The sequence below is a fragment of the Dermochelys coriacea genome, chromosome 6, assembly GCF_009764565.3.
Source record: "Dermochelys coriacea isolate rDerCor1 chromosome 6, rDerCor1.pri.v4, whole genome shotgun sequence".
Classification (NCBI taxonomy): Eukaryota; Metazoa; Chordata; order Testudines; family Dermochelyidae; genus Dermochelys; species Dermochelys coriacea.
This window is the reverse complement of record NC_050073.1, coordinates 29,222,158-29,239,535: the sequence shown is the minus strand read 5'-3', so window position 1 is coordinate 29,239,535 and position 17,378 is coordinate 29,222,158. Positions and strand designations below refer to the sequence as shown.

The 17,378-nt window shown below is 41.8% G+C and overlaps 1 protein-coding gene across 19 annotated transcripts in view; it reads left to right on the top strand.

The window, feature by feature from the left end:
- Nucleotides 1-17,378, top strand: part of DENND2B (DENN domain containing 2B) — a 304,550-nt gene that overhangs the window by 143,453 nt on the left and 143,719 nt on the right. The window lies entirely within an intron of this gene.

Genomic DNA, 17,378 nt, shown 5'->3' with positions numbered 1-17,378 from the left:
GCTCTCCTGGTGTCTCTTTTTTACAATTATAGCAAAAGAACACAAAATAATATTCGGGAGGGCGGGGGAGGCGGGAGAGAAGAGCGTCTCTCTTAATTAGAGATGGGCTTGAGTTCAAAGCCAGATCCTTACAGCCCGAAGATTAAGAGGTGTGTATACGAATGGTAATTATGATACTTGGCACTTATATACCAGTTATCCATCCATCCATCCATCCATCCATCTTAGAGCCCAATTTGGTGTGTCAATCTGAGGCCATTATAGACACAGGTCTGAGCTGGGACGTTTGGAGCTAGACTTTACTGAACTTTGGATCTACAGTTCTGGTTCAAACCATTTCTAACCTTAATATTCTTTAGAAGTGTATGCCTGCCTTCGTTCTAAGTACATGTGACAGTAGGCGTCAAACGTCCTTTCTTTCCATAGTCTCATCATCATATGTTTTGACTCTGGTTAAGTAACGTAGAATTTGTAGGTGCAAGCATGGGCATAAATCTAGAGCTAATCCTGAATCATAGTAACATGACAAGTGAGAAGTTTAATAACTTGCCATGCTTAAATTCTGCATCCTTTACTTTGCCTTTCTGTAATCTGCCTGGATGACCTGACTTTATGAGGCTGTGCAAGAGGATGCTAATTGAGTCAACTGAGAAATTTCTTCCTTTTTAATTAGACTTAAATCAACACATTAGGCACTGGCAAAATAAAAGTTTAGTTTAAGGTGTGGGGTGATTCACTGTAAACATGCTAAATAACCCACTTAAACTGAGCAGTTATTGTCTCAATTTAAAATAGGGTTTGATTAGAGATTTGCAAGACCATAGTACAGTATATGATTTCTGTACAATTTGCAGGGGTAGCATTTCATAAAGTGCTGATTATGGCATGACACAGGTGTAATTATCTCCCAGTAACCAATCTTCCTACTGGTCATAGGATTTGATGAAAACTATTAGAGGAGTCTATCCTCCTGTGAGGGCAGAATATATCTTCTTGGAAAGAAGATCTATCTTATCTATCAATCAGATAGAGGTAGATCTATCAGATTTTGATCGATCAATATAATGTCCTTTTCTTTTAGAGCCTGGTAAATAATAATTAAACTCATGCAACCAGACAAAACTGTTTTCAATAGTAATTGACTCAATGCTTAGAAATAGTAGAACAACAAAACCAGACAATGGGAAAGAGTCATATCAGCTAGCTACTCTTCCCTGGCTTGAAAACATGTCCATACTTAGCTAGTCCATATCCAAACAGAGGTCTTGGTCTTAATTATGTTTCTGTAATGAAGGAGCAAATATCAGAGCCAAATGACAAAAGCATTAAAAAAAAGTTCTTGATTAAGCTGAGACATCACTATTGTGTCTGAACATTAATAAAACAAGATATTGCATCTGGAGCAATCTCCAAAACTCAGTTCTTGTTAAGACAAAATAACCTTCATCGTTCAAAATAAGTTTATAGCACGTATCCCTCTTTCAGAAAGTAAGAGAACCTCCTTTTACATGTTAATGCGCCCAGTAGAAATGCCTTAGTATTTTGAATAAAAGATTATAACATATGAGGTCCAGCCAGAGAAATGGACATCTCTTTTCTCTAGGCATTGAGATCTCTAAAATAAAACAATGTGCAAAGGTACAGTATCTGAGCTCATGAGTGCACCAGCCACCTTGATCTCTTGTGTCAAGGTGCCAGATACAGGAATTTAAATTTCAGAGTTATCCTGGAAAACTGTACTGATAAAGGGTTGCATCCCTAAGGTTATTTTGCTTCAGGAGCAAATCTGTCTGTGTAGGGAGGGGAAAGTGCTGCTTCTATTAAAGAAATGCTTGTGCAGTCATATGCCTTGACACGGGTACATCCAAGGTGAGTCAAAACATGGTTCCATCTTTAGCTTATTCTTAAACTTTACTGTCAGGTAACTCATGAAGGTGACTTCCCATCTGCCTAGATTGGAGGTGGAATGGTTTTGTGGTTGAAGCAAGGGAGGTCTGGTTTTCTATTCTAGGATTGGCCATGGGTTAACTGTGTCACTGTGGAAGAGTCGCACGGGCTCTCACTGGTATATTAAGCACTTTGGGCCAGGATTATATGTTTGTTTATATACTTGCACAGTTTAACACAATGCGGATAACCATAATAAAATGGGAATCAAGGTATTTACTTATCTCATGTCTGTTATGAGGTTGAATTTAAATTCAGTAATGTTTATAAATGCCTTGAGATCCCTTTCTGGATGGAAGGTGCTGTATGGCTGTGGTTAAGGCACTGGACTGGAATTCAGAAGATCTGAGGTCAACTCCTAGTTCTGCTGGGACTTCCTAAGTGACTTTGGGCAAGTCACACAGGGTTTGTCTATATGAATACCTAGTTTGCAGCAAGTTGGGGTGTAAGTCTGCCTGGCACTGGTGTGCCACACGCTAGGTGTCCATTTGGGACCCTGCTGCCTCACACTGAACCTTCCATTGTTCGCTCTGATCTGCCCTGCTTTGAAACAGGAATACATTGAAGCGTGTCATGGAACCCTTAGTGCTTGGAAGCAGGGTCCACACGGACAGTTAGAATCATAGAACCATTGGGGTAGAAGGGACCGCAAGGGTCATCTAGTTTAACCCTGTCCAAGATGCAGGGTTTGTTGTATCTAAACCACTCAAGACAGATGGCTATCCAGCCTCTTTTTGAAGGAGCTTCCACGAATTACCTAGGCAGTTTGTGTTAGTGTGCAGCAGGCTAGGGCAGGGTAGATTTACAACCCAGCTTGCTGCAGAGTAAGTGTTCAGATAGACATGCCCTTAGTCTCTCTGTGCCACAGTACCTTGTCTGTAAAATGATGCTGATAATACTTCCTTTCTCCCAGCTGTGTCTGCATGGTCTACTTAGTTCGTACGTTCTTCAAGGTATGGACTGTCTCTTACTATGTGTTTGTACCATGCCTAGGACAATGAGGTTTTGGTCTTGTTTGCAGCTTCTAGGCACTGGTGTAATACAAAAAAATAATAATAAATATATATGTAATAATTATTGTCACAGTGGCACAGTACTTAACTTTCTCCTGTATTTGCGGTTGGATAAAGTATTCCTCACTTTCTAAGTTTTTGGATAGTGTTGCTGTGCATCGTTTAAAAGCTGCTTCCTTCCATCTCAGAGGTGGCTGTTTATTTAAAGATGGGTGAAGTGATCTATTTATAGTTTGTAAAGTTTTTTGAAAGATTTGGGACCTCTGGATGGAAAGCTCTCCATAAAATTTTAGTTATTAATATTATGGTCAAGTAAACTGTTCTTTGAACAAGTCTGGAAATCTCATTGCAGATTCAATATGGATGCATACTTAATACAAGGCAAGATCCTTTCTGGGCTGTAAGCAAACTAACCCAATGTACATTGGAGGGAGGATCCTGACGTATTTTGAATTGCTTGGAATGTAACTATGCCAAAATAGCATACCATATAAATAATATAGAATATAATAGAATAAAGAGCATTACAATTAAGATTTTGGATTTCTGTAGGTGTAGTACATATAGGTATAGATATAGATATTGATATGTGCTGAGTGAATGCAGGAACTCATCGTGTGTGATGTTTTTCTCAGACCATTGGTTAGCCTTATAAATTAGTAGCTGGCTTAACTGTTCCTGGAATCCTACACACGCTTGAATGGGTTGTGCTTTTCAGTGGTCTTTGGGCCTGGTGACTTGAGGTTTCAACTTGATAAGGCGAGTGAAAAGCTCAAGCTTGAGGCAAAGAGCTTAATCCTCAACTGCGCTGAGTGTAAAGTCTAAGCCACCTTTCTGTTCCCCCACTCTTGGGTGGCCAATGTCTAAATCAGCCAGGGGTGAAAGTAACTTAAGGAACTTATTGGTATGCAGGGTGGCTGTGGTCCTGAGCAAGGGGGTGGGGGAAGGGAGGAGGCTCAATTGGAAGGGGCGGGGCCTTGGTAAAAGGGGCAGGGCTGGGGCCAGACTCTCCCAGGCAGCCCTTCAGCATGGCCCAGAGGCGATTTAAAGGGCCTGGGACACCTAGCCACCGCTGGCGCTACCCCGGGGCTTCGGCAGAGATTTAAAGGGCCGAGGCTCCAGCTGCTAGCGCAGTAGCAGCGGCCAGGAGCTCCAGGCCCTTTAAATCACCACCGGAGCCCTCTCCCAGCCACTGCCAGTAGGGTCAGCTGTGTACCAGCTCTTACCGGTACGCCGTACCGGACCATACCGGCTTACTTTCAGCTCTGAAACCAGATGCCAGTGTGACTTAAAGCAGTCCTCGGGCTTCTAAGTTATACTAACCGTAGTAGCCCCATTGGGACTGCCGCACTAGCTGTGGTTCAGGTGGAGTGAGTGCCAAGCACTCCCACTCCTGACATGCCGCTCTCCACTCTGACATGCTCGCTACCTAGAAAAGAGGGAGCAGGTGGCACCTATCCAGGATCATCAGCTTCCCCTTTAAGGCAGCTTTCCAGCTGCTTTGTGTGGCTGGAGCAGTACTGAGCAATTGGATCAGGGATTGAGGAATGAGCCCAAGTGGTCTGACAAGGAGACTCTATAAGGCCAAAAATATTCATCTACTCCGTGGAATACCACTGAGAACCCTTACGTTATTATCCATGAGTATTATGCAAAGCCCATGGAAAGCGTGCATCTCTTACTTTGAGGCAGGTTAGGGCTTTTATATTTTGTTAAAGAAACTGAAAGTTGAATTCAGCTGTACCGCTGGACAAATAGTGGTTTAATAAAAATCTGCTGAGGGTAAGCAATATGTCAAGTTATTGAAACCACTATGAGATTTGGCTCTTTTTTAGGCACTGAGGTTTAGAAAACAGTATAAATAAGCTTCAGCCAGAATGTTATGGAAATTGAATAACTGACTTGAGATCCATTAGTAAGTATTCTATTTCATTAAAAGCAGAGGCAATATGAACTATTCATGTGACAAGATTTCAGAAGATTAGTTCCCAGCAGTGCAAAGTTCCTTCAGATTCAGAAAAGTGTAGAGATCTCTGTTATTGCATGAATTGGAAGTTTGCATTGGAATACAGAACCCAGAGCGTGCCACTCTGATTTGTAGAGCCCAGCCAGTATTTGCATCTGCACTCGATTCATGATCCACAAACATGGTCCTCGGATAGAAAGTGGATATCCGCAGATTTGCAGGGCTCTGCTGATTTGTGCTGCGGATGATGACAGGGCAGAGTTTATGAAGTTGCCAAGGAATAGAAACATCACAACTCTGTTAGAGATGGGATTAAATGAAAACATGGATCCAAATCCTGCCTCTGGACTTTGGGAAAGTTTGGATCTGGATCTGAATTCCACCACTGTCCCTTGTTGCTCTAATGCAGTGGCTCTCAACCTTTCCAGACTACTGTACCCCTGATTTGTCTTGCATACTCCTAAGTTACAACTCACTTAAAAATCAGTTGCTTACAAAATCAGACATAAAAATACAAAATGTCACAGCACATTATCACTAAAAAATTGCTGATTTTTCTCATTTTTACTATATAATTATAAAACAAATCAATTGGAATATAAATATTATACTTACATGTCCGTATATAGTATGTAAAGCAGGATAAACAAGTAGTCTGTATGAAATTTTTGTTTGTACTGTGCTAGTGCTTTTTATGTAGCCAGTTATAAAACTAGGCAAATATCTAGATGAATTGATGTACCCCCTGGAAGGCCTCTGCATATCCCCAGTAGTACACACATCCCTGGTTGAGAACCACAGCTCTAATGGGCCTTTGACAAGGTACTGGTTCCCAGTGAATGAAGGGTTAACTCCAGTTCAGTTCCCCCCTGCCCTGTGCATGTACTCAGAGAAAGGTGTGATTGCTTGGGAGGCATGGTGGGGTGTATGTGTGTGAAATACTCTTGGGAAGGCAAGGTTTCTCACCCGGCTTGTGGTGGAATCCCAAAATGGGGCATTTTGCTGTTTATAGTATGGTATGGCTATGGTAACTTATTTCAAATTCTTGATATAAATACTTATCTCAGGAAAAGACCTAGCTGACTAAATGAACTCTTTTTTCAGACAAATCTTCCATTGAAGTCAATAAGAGTTTTGTCACTGTTAGGAATTCAGGATTAGTCCTGGAGTATCTCATTTTCATATGCACACAACTTTTTACAAATGAAATCAGAAAGGAGTTTTGGTTGCATTTTGTTTTACATGGTTTATAAAGCATGAGGTTTTCATTATTATTTTGCTCTCCAGCTAGTGTGTGTGTGTGTGTGTGTGTGTGTGTGTGTGTGTGTGTGAATATATGCAAGCAAATCATTTCCTAGTGTAGTCTAATTTCAAAGGCCTTTGAATGCTTTACACAGCCTTTAAACACAGCAACTAGCAGGCCGAAATTAAAGTAATCTGTTGTTTTCCCCTATATTTCTGCAGTACTGATGTTTGTTAAATTCACTGAAGAGATAATAATGAGGAAAATAAACTGTGGATTGATAAAGCAGCCTTGAGAGAATAAACATATTACACTAGGAGCAATGTTTGCCATGGAACTCATACTATGTTTCCAGAATAGAGAGAGCTTAGACCAGGGGTTCTCAAACTGCATTGCACCACGACCCCCTTTTGACAATAAAAATTACTACATGACCCCAGGAGTGTGGGACTGAAGCCTGAGCCTGCCCAAGCCCCATCACCCTGGGGGGTGGGGGCAGGAAAAGCTAAAGCCTGAGCCCCACCACCCTGAGTGGTTGCGGGGGGCAAAGCCCAAGGGCTTCAGCCCCAGGCAGGGGGCCTGTAACCTGAGCCCCCCTGCCCAGGCTTTGGCTTCCACCCTGCATGGTGGGGCTCAGGCTTTGGCCCTGGTGCCCAGCCAATCTAATGCCAGCCCTGATAACCCCAGTAATGACCCACTTTGGAGTCCCAACTCACAGTTTGAGAACCGCTGGCTTAGACTAGTATTGCACTATAATATTTACTGCATTAAATAATCGTGTTTTATTACTGATGATCGTTTTTTGCATTATTGTTCCAAAAAGGATAGTGTTAAGGATTGAACTAGTCTATTTTTTACGATAAAATATTAGCTCAATATGAATTTGGAAATGTTTATTTTGACTACTATGCAACATTAGGGAAAAAGGAGTAATAGTGGTGAGCAAGATAACAACATTCATTAAATAACTTCTGGAAATCCACATGGCTCTAGCAGAAAGCGTTTACGTATTTTTGTTGCTGGTAAAGAGTGCTTGCTTGACCTACTGGGAGAAAGAAGCTGTCAAGGTTCCTTCCCCATTCTGAACGCTAGGGTACAGATGTGGGGACTTGCATGTAAACCTCCTAAGCTTACTTTTACTAGCTTAGGTTAAAACTTCCCCAAGATACAAACTATTTTACCTTTTGCCCTTGGACTTTCGCTGCCACCACCAAATGTCTAACCAAGTTTTTTATTAGGCAAGAGCTGTTTGGAAATGTTTCCCCCCCCAAAATCCTCGCCAAAACCTTGCACCCCCCTTCCTGGGGAAGGTTTGGTAAAAATCCTCACCAATTTGCATAGGTGACCACAGACCCAAACCCTTGGATCTTAAGAACAATGAAAAAGCATTCAGTTTCTTACAAGAAGAATTTTAATAGAAGAAAAAGTAAAAAGAATCACCTCTGTAAAATCAGGATGGTAAATACCTTACAGAGTAATTAGATTCAAAACAGAGAATCCCTCAAGGCAAAACCTTAAGTTACAAAAAGACACAAAAACAGGAATATCCATTCCATTCAGCACAGCTTGTTTTCTCAGTCATTTAAAGAAATCATAATCTAGTTATATCTAGTTAGATTACTTACTAAATTCTAAGACTTTATTCCTGTTCTGTTCCCGGCAAAAGCATCACCCAGACAGACCCAGACCCTTTGTTTCTCCCCCCTCCAGTTTTGAAAGTATCTTGTCTCCTCATTGGTCATTTTGGTCAGGTGCCAGCGAGGTTATCCTAGCTTCTTAACCCTTTACAGGTGAAAGGGCTTTTCCTCTGGCCAGGAGGGATTTTAAAAGTGTTTACCCTTCCCTTTATATTTGACAGAAGCCCAGAACAGGAATAGCACAAATAGTGACCGGCAAAGTGCTTTTACATTACCCTACCAATATGTTTCAAACCTGTGCTGGTAGAACTCGTTTTCTAGGAAGAAAATCTTGTCTCCATGGTCCTTTCAATCCTTGGCCTTTGCAGTGAGACTGCCACTGAGGGTGCCAGGCATGACCATTTGTAATGTTGTCTTTTATTGTATGGACATCTATCCATTAGGAGCTATTCTGAGACCACTAAGTCTTTACAGTGAGCCACTGAAAAGCCGTCACCAAAGGGGAATGATTTCCATTTACTTCCTATTTTGACCTGGGTTTGAACTAGTGATTTAGAAGGAAAGATTGTGTGTTCTGTTACCATTTCCCTGAGCTATTCAGTTCCCCTTAGGAGAAATTTTCACCTTTGCAAAACAGAAAATTCAAATAGACACAATAAACATTGATATAGAATGAAACCCAAAGAAAGGTTTTGAAAATAATTTTTTTAAAATGAGTGAAAAGTAATACTGTGTGTTTCTGCAGTGTCAGTGTCAGAATGAAATAGTCTGTCTAGATACCTGTCGAGAAAGAAATGAACTGGCTTGTGACTCTTAAGTTTCCTTCACTGACTTTATCAGATGGACCATCACATAGCCATTTGGTATTAGCCATGTGTCCTGATTCATTCTCCGTACAGAGGGACATCCCTATGTTGGTGCTTGAAAAACATATTCCGCTGTTGAAGTATCCATTAAGTAATTTTCTGCAGGGGGAAAACTGAAATGGGAGCTAATACAATACACATGTTGAACTGTCCCCATTATTAACCGTGTGCTTGTGTAGTGTTTTTTTCATAATTAGGTTAATCAATCTTGAATACAGTGGGAGTTAGGTTCTAAAGTCAGCGTGTAAGACTAAAATCACATGTAGTCAAAATTACCCTTGAAAATCCCTTAAATCGCCCATAAAGTACAGTATACTATACATGGTTTTGTGTATACAACCCTGAACAGTAATATGTATAATTTATAGAGTAATGTACAGTATAGAATAAAGAATATATATATATGCCAAATATAATTTTACAGTACTGTATTTTTAATTACAGGGGGTAATTACAGGGGGTCGTCAGGGCTTGATGTCGATCCAGGAGACGGAGGTGACAGAGAGCTTGGGTGACGGAGAGTGAATCATAGACGAAGTGGTTGGCTCTAGTTCAGCTTGAGAAGTTGATTGCGTAGGCTCATCTGCTGTTGGTTGTTTTTCCTGGAAAAACATGGTGATTGGCAACTGTCGCTGTTGTCTCTTGAGCTGCTCAAACATTGCTTGATACGATCTTAATTCATCCGTAATACTACGTGTGATTTTGAGGCTTCGTTCCATAGAAGAATCGTATTCAGAAATTAAATCATTCAAGTGTTTTGCTGCTTGGAACACTTAAGCAAATGTATGAAGATTCCAACTTGCTGGCTCTTCCTGTTTGTCTTCATCATCTTCGTCTTCTGTAGACGATTTTATCAGTTCCTCTAACTCTTCATTAGTCAGTGTTTCTCTATGGCTCTCAATTAATTCTTCAATTTCTTCCTCTAAGATGTCGACGAAGCCATCACCACCCACTTGCCTGGCCACCTGAACAATGCGTTTCACTTCTTTGTCAATGGTCGGAAAACCCTTAAAATCATTCACACATTCTTTCCATAGGTTTCGCCAACATGCATTGACTGTTTCAGGCTTGACTGCATCCATTGCCTATTTAAATATAAGTAATGCAATTGGCAATGTTGAAGGACTTCCAACAGTCCATCACATTAAGATTGGGATCAGCATCCATAGCGCTACGTGTCCGAGAGAACGTCAGCCTCGTGTACATGGCCTTGAAACTGCGAATCACGCCTTGGTCGAGAGGATGGAGGTGGTATTGGGGGTGAGAAAGACGACTTCAATGTCATTATGTGCAAACTGGAGTGCCACAGGGTGGCCAGGAGTATTGTCTATGATCAGCAACACTTTAAAGTCAAGTCCTTTCTCTTTGAGGTACTGCTTGACCTCCAGAATGAAACACTTGTGGAACCAATCCCAGAAATAATGCTGCTGTCACCCAAGCCTTTTTATTTGATTTCCAGAACACAGGCAGGAGATTTTTGTTCTTGCCTTTTAGGGCATAGGGATTTGCAGCCCTGTGTAGAGCAAGCATTATTAAACGCCCAGCAGCATTGCCACAAAACAACACAGTCACATGCTCTTTAGCTGCTGTGAAGCCAGGGGCTTGTCTTTCTGATTTCGAACCGTAAGTGCGGTTGGGCATTTTTTTTTCCAGAAGAGCCCAGTCTCGTTGGCATTAAAAACTTATTCCGGAAGATAGCCCTTTTCTTCTATGATTGTCTTTAATTATTCAGGATAGGCTTTTGCTGCCTCTTCATTGGCAGATGCAGCTTCACCAGTAGTCTGCACGTTTTTGAGGTTGAAGCGGTTCCTAAAACTGTTAATCCAACCTTGGCTGGCTTTGAATTCCTTCTCATCAGAAGGCTGTCCCTCTTCGGCGGGAGGTTTGAACAGCGCATAGAAGCTAAGAGCCTTTTCTCGCAATGTGTTGCCATTGATAGGCACACGTTTATGGTTCATGTCTTCCAGCCATAATTTTAATGCCCTTTCAGTCTTCATTAAAGTCTTATCACGCACCTGGCTCATCACCTTAGCAGTTATTGGAGCCATGGCTTGACGAATTTCTCTCTCTCAAATCTTGATGGCATGGATACGAGATTTGTTGCGGCCATATTTATGCGCCACGTTGGAGACCGACATACCATCTCTCAAGAAGTCCAACACAGCCAGTTTTTCCTCCAGCGTTTGAACAGATCACTATTTCTTTGATTGAGCACCAGATGAAGTAGTTGGCTTGCATTTAGGGACCATGTTGTACGAAAAATACCTACAGTATCTTTAAACACTAGAATCACACTCAGCACAGCGAGATGTCAGCCTATGAGAGGCATGCGGGAACTGAGACAGACTGAGGGAACAGCAGATTCATGTCTTCCATCTCACACTCACTCTGGGGCATACACTCATTGAGTGGAATGGTGGGCGGAATTGTCCACACTATTTACAGGTATCTTGTTGTTCGTTTTTTTTTTTTTGCCGAGCGCATATAGTTGAATTCGCGTAAGTTAAATGTGCGTATGATGCAACTCACCTGTACCCTATCTAGTAACAGTTTTTGCGTAAGAAAACATTTTGATGTGTTATGCAGCGTACCAATTACAGAGATACATCAGAGCATGGCAAGGACACTAACAATATGTGCATCATCTTGAAATGATGTCATTATTGACTCAAAGCCAAGGACTCAAGTTATGCGAAATTCGATATGTAGACTTTAGTTATTTCTGGTCCAACCATCTTTTATCTGTTTGGAGCATACACTGTCAGCTTCTTCAAGGTCTCCAATGTGACTCACATGTCATTCACTAAGACTGTTTGTATCTTGGCTAACCCATGCACACTATTTAGCTGTAGAACTACAACTGAAGCCATGTCTTGAAATGGGATGTGTAGAACAAAGATAGTAAAGTCAATGGGCACTCAACACTTTAAAGAAGGTGCTAGCACCTTGCAGGATTGAGTCCTGTGCCCAGCACTGATATCTCCTGTTGCTGTAAGAGGTACAAGAGTGCTACCATTGAGAATTTATTGTTTGTTCATTTATGTGAGTCCAAATTTGAAGATTTGGGTGCATAAAGTTAGGCTCCTAAATTCACATGTAGGTTTCTGTAGTAAGTGGTCTGATTGTCAGAAGTGTTGAGAACACACAAATCCCACTGAAGTCAATAAGAGCTGTAGTGCTCAGCCTTGTTTTTTGAGCCTATCTAGTTTTAGGAACTGGATTTTAGGCAGCCAGGTTTGAAAATCTTGTCCAGAGTGCCCAAATTGTACTATATGCTTTAATCAAGCAACCCATAGGAGAGTTTCAGTTAGAATACAAGAATGATTTGGTTAAGTTAATGATGCTCTTAGTCTAATTTATTAATATTGGTACAATGTGATCCTTGAGCTATTTAAAAAAATATTTTGGATGTGAAGTAAAGGAATTATTTAGTAAGGTTAATGTATTAATGATGCTCTTTAACCAGAATTAATCTCTGATGGTATAGAAGCTATAGAAAAAGCTGGAATCAAGTTACGCTAAAGCTTTTGTTCCCTCCTTTTTTTTAAAAAGGAAATAATGGAAATTGCAAGACATGACAACTTTGCTGATTCCACCCATCCACAAAATTGTGGCTGTATTATGGAAATACCTTTATGCTGAGCAGTAAACTGGAGCTAATGAGTAAACTGGGTAGTTCCAATTTTGGATTTATATAATGAGCTGTTTTATATCAGACTTTCTAGGCACAACCTTGTGCAGCAGCCCTCACAAATGGGCTTTTCCATCTGCTAGGACATTTGGGAACATAATATAGACCTGAGCACTACTGGTCCAAGGTGCCTCTTGGGAAAGACCTGCTAGACATTTCTGGGCCTGATCCTCCATGGCACATGTCAGTATGCCTCAGCTGAAGCCCACATAGCAAGGGCCTAACGTGATGAAGTGGAAGATCAGGCCCACTGTCTCCTAAGGCAGTATAATGGCATTCTAGATCTCAGTTTTTCTCACAAGGCAGTATCTAGTTTTTTATGAGTTCTGTTATTGGGCCCACAGTTTACACAGGTGGAACTTCCACTGATTTGAGTGGAAGCTTTGCTTGCAAAAGAGTAAAGACTTCAGTACTTGGGTGAATAATTATTTTGTAAGAGTTTATACGGAATAGTGTGGATGGTACTTAATAGAAGCATAGACCGACAAGGTCCCTGCCCTGAGAAGCTTACAATCCAAAGACTTGAGGTGTGCTGCTTCTTTTCACTAAACTTCTTTTCACCTCTCAGGCACTGTAAAAAGGCCTTAGAGTGGATGCAAACTGTACTCCCTCTGTAAGCCCTCTTTATGATGACAGACCAAGGGAATCAGGCCCTTAATTTTATACATTTAAAAAAAAAGTGTTAAATTAGCTTTTAGGCTCTTAACAATAATATTCCGAGGGAATAATAAAGCACCGATTGGGATGTATGTTAATAATACAGTGCTTGAGTGTAAACTGATGGGGTCTGTTTTTATATTTTTGTACTGTCACACGCTTGAAGGTATTAATATATAAAATGCAAACTTGATGGATGCATTAAATCAGCTAAGGAATGCTGTGGTATTTGCTATATGGTGCTACTCCCAGCTTAAACCAATTTCTTGTCCTATAAATCAGCTAATTTTGCCCTGAGAAAGGGGTGATCCATAAACTGTGCCACCCCAGGCATAGCCCCAATAGGCACTGTGACTCAGACACACCCCTCTGAGGCACAGTTTCTTTCCCACTTGCTCCGGAGTTGGCAGTAGTAAATTTAGGCTGGACTGTATCAGGCTGGCTAAGCTGCTCTAGCTAGAGCAGGTAAGGTTCTGCCCATTCCCCGTTTCCCACATACACAGTGCGGGGAGTCAGTGGGTGCAATCTGTGCAGAGGTTGAAAGGCAGGTGGGGGAGGTTCTTACTCCCCTGCACATTTGGAATCCAAGCCACAATCTAGCACCAGGATACTATTGTAAAACTACCTATCCGTTTCTTGAATTGACTAGAAATCATATTGAATAAGGTATTGAATTTGGGGGCACTGCTTTTTATACAGATACTTTTACAGGTATTGGTTTCACAGCTGCATGTGCTAAAAAAGCAGCTCATGTAATAATCTTATATCTCTCGCTGGAATAATGGCATAAGCACTCAGAAGATCGCTCCTGTATCATAATCATCTCTGTTCCACATTGTAGCAATTTCCCAGGCACTGGCAGATGACTGGATTATTGCAATAGCTGAGCAGGTTTAACCTTTTCTCTGGGCAATTCCATGAATGTTTCCTTCCTGAAGAGAAAAGTCAGTGCATTGACGCTTGTCTACTAATGCTTTACCTCCTAGGGGAAGGCAGGTATTGGGAATGATGTTTGCTTTGCTCATTGATGTAAGGTTGATGTGATGGGAAAGCACAGTACTTACAATATTTAAGTAGGGGGAAAGTGAGGTCATTGGTTAATCCTCATTTTCTATCACAGCCTGGAGATCCCAGGCTGACTCACCTGTTTTTCTGTATAAAGGGACCTTCCCAGGGAAGCATCTGTTCCTCAGTGGGGAAAGTGGGGCAATAGTGAGAGCTTAACTGGTGCAGCAACTTTCAGACACAACATAGGAACAAGCTCATTCTCCATTTCAGAGCATTTGAAATTGCTGTCACCTTGATTTGCTGCCAGTTTGGAAAACTGATGATGATAAAGGAAAACTAAAAGACGACAGTGGTAAATTAGGCAGTTGGCAGACACACTGCATCGTTCCAAGCACTTGGTGAAGATAAAAGCATTTTCTTGTGGATGCTTAGCTGCTCATGGAGTTGTCCTCTATTTCTCTCTAGCCAGTACCTTCAGCCATGTGGTTCTAAAGGAATATGTTCAGCCCAGTGATCTTGTCCAGTACTGGAGTGTGTTGTCTAGTGGACCCAATACAGCTTTACTTTTCAGAAGCGAATCAGTGATTTTGTTGGCAATGAACAGTAAGGCTGCTTCACATCACGAAGTTCCAGGAAAGAATTTTAATCTGGTTGCTCCTGTCCTGCGACTTTAAAGAAGCAGACAACATCCATGTTCCCATTGACAGCTGGTAACTTTCAGCTAACCTTAACTTTGCCACTGAATGCACTGGAAGTCAATCTGTCAGAGTCAATGGTAGGACTTTGTTTGTCTTGTTCCTGTTAATCATTAATGGCAAGTTCCTCCCTTTATACATACAAAAGAGACAGATTTGACAGACACAGATAGAGCATGTTCCATTTGTTGTTTGAGGAGTGGAGTAGTAGGGATTCCAAAAACACAGCAGGATGTACCGATCCAAAGGGATGAAATCCCTGCCCTCATTTTTATTTCACATCCTTACAATGTGATTGATTAGAACTTCCAACTAAGTTTGGAACCTGTATGACCAGATAAGGGCAAAGTGTGTGACACTGGCATTTAAAATGTGTGACAAAAATGTCAGATGAGAAAGAGAAATAGAAGGAAAAGAAGCTTGAAATTCTGTAGGGCCGATTTATTTAAATAATAGTTGGTTTCAGAGTAGCAGCCGTGTTAGTCTGTATCCAGAAAAAGAAAAGGAGGACTTGTGCCACCTTAGAGACTAGCAAATTTATTTGAGCATAAGCTTCCGTGAGCTACAGCTCACTTCATTGAAAGCTTATGCTCAAATAAATTTGTTAGTCTCTAAGGTGCCACAAGTCCTCCTTTTTTAAATAATAGTGTTTTCTATAGCCAGGGCTGTCCCTAGGTGGGTGCAGGGCCAGGGACAAATCAGCCTGTATGGACCCCCACCTTAACATTTTTTATCTAGTTGAAATCTGGTGTGGGGAGGGGACACCAGTGCTGGGGGGGTGAGGGATGATGGAGAGACACAGGGTGGCACCTGTGCTAGAGGCAAGGGCCCCCCCCATGCTGGAGGGGTCCCTGAAAAGGGAGGGATCTGGGGTGAAAGGGCAATGGATGGGATCAGCCTGACACTGGCATGTTCCAGTGGCACTAGGATGCTGGTGGCTGGTGCGGCAGCAGGCGAGCAAGAAAAAGAAATACAATGCAACTTCCTGCCAGTGAGTGGGGGCCCGACCCCAGCTGCCAGCGCCAGGCTCCCCACTAACCTCCTGGACTCCCCAGGCACCCCAATCCCAACCCCCTGGCCTGGCCTAGCGCTTCCTGCATGACACGTGCACACTGAAGCGCAGGGCCCCCCAAAGCGTGGGTCCCAGTGGTCCCAGGGCCGCAATTCGCCATACTGTCTATAATCAGGTTTCAGAGTAGCAGCCGTGTTAGTCTGTATTTGCAAAAAGAAAAGGAGTACTTGTGGCACCTTAGAGACTAACACATTTATTTGAGCATAAGCTTTCGTGAGCTACAGCTCACTTCATCGGATGCATTCAGTGAAAAATACAGTGTTATCCGCCGGTTTTTGAATGTTATAATTCTTGACATCTGATTTGTGTCCATTTATTCTTTTACGTAGAGACTGTCCAGTTTGACCATTGTACTGGACACTTCAATCTCTCTGGTCACTCGATTACAGACCTAAGAGTGGCAATTCTTCAATAAAAAAACTTCAAAAACAGACTCCAGCGAGAGACTGCTGAATTGGAATTAATTTGCAAACTGGATACAATTAACTTAGGCTTGAATAGAGACTGGGAGTGGATGGGTCATTACACAAAGTTAAAACTATTTCCCCCACCCCCACTGTTCCTCAGACGTTCTTGTCAACTGCTGGAAATGGCCCACCTTAATTATCACTACAAAAAGTTTTCTCCTCCCTCCCCTCCCCCTGCTGTCCTGCTGGTAATAGCTCATCTTAAGTGATCACTCTCCTTACAGTGTGTATGGTAACGCACGTTATTTCATGTTCTCAGTGTATATAAGTCTCCCCACTGTATTTTCCACTGCATGCATCCAATGAAGTGAGCTGTAGCTCACAAAAGCTTATGCTCAAATAAATTTGTTAGTCTCTAAGGTGCCACAAGTACTCCTTTTCTTTTTGTCTATAATCAGTTTCATAGTTCAGCCTGCCTGGTGTTTGTAATCTATACTGGTATGCAGGGAGATAACACCAGAGCTGAGCTGATCAGAGATACAGAGTGGAACAATAATTTTAAAAGTTGACATGCTGCGTATTATGTGCAATTCAGGGATTTGTGTGGGGCTACAACCTGCCAGAAACCTGTATATAGGCGTTTGTGGACACTGTTCACAGCCTGAAAAAGCAAGGTCTGTTAGCAAAGACTTTTCTCCCCTTCATACTCAAAGCTGACCTCCAGAATTAAATGCGAATATATACTCCCTACCAGTGTATACCCTGCACTCCATTATCCCCTGGAGATGTGATTCAGATCAAAAGGAGTGATGTCACCTATAATTCTGTACAGCTGGGAGGTATGTTTTTGACCGACCTGGGCTAAATTCAGCTCCGGTGAAAGCAGGTGCTAATCTACTGCCTTATAGAGGTGATGTACTCACGCTAGGGCGCCATTTGGCTCCCAGTGACTTAGTTCTCTATTCTGGCTAACAGTGTTGGAATGGAAGCCCAGCATTAAATACTCTGTTGCTTTCAAGCTCTTCTGTGCTTCATTGGCTCTGGTGCCCATTTTTGAAAGTGTTCTAAGAAATTCACCTTCTGGGGTAGAAAACAGCTTGGATCTCTTTTATTCAGATAGTCATTGAATGACTAGCAAGAGTTTATGGGTCTGTGCTTAAATATACATCAATATTG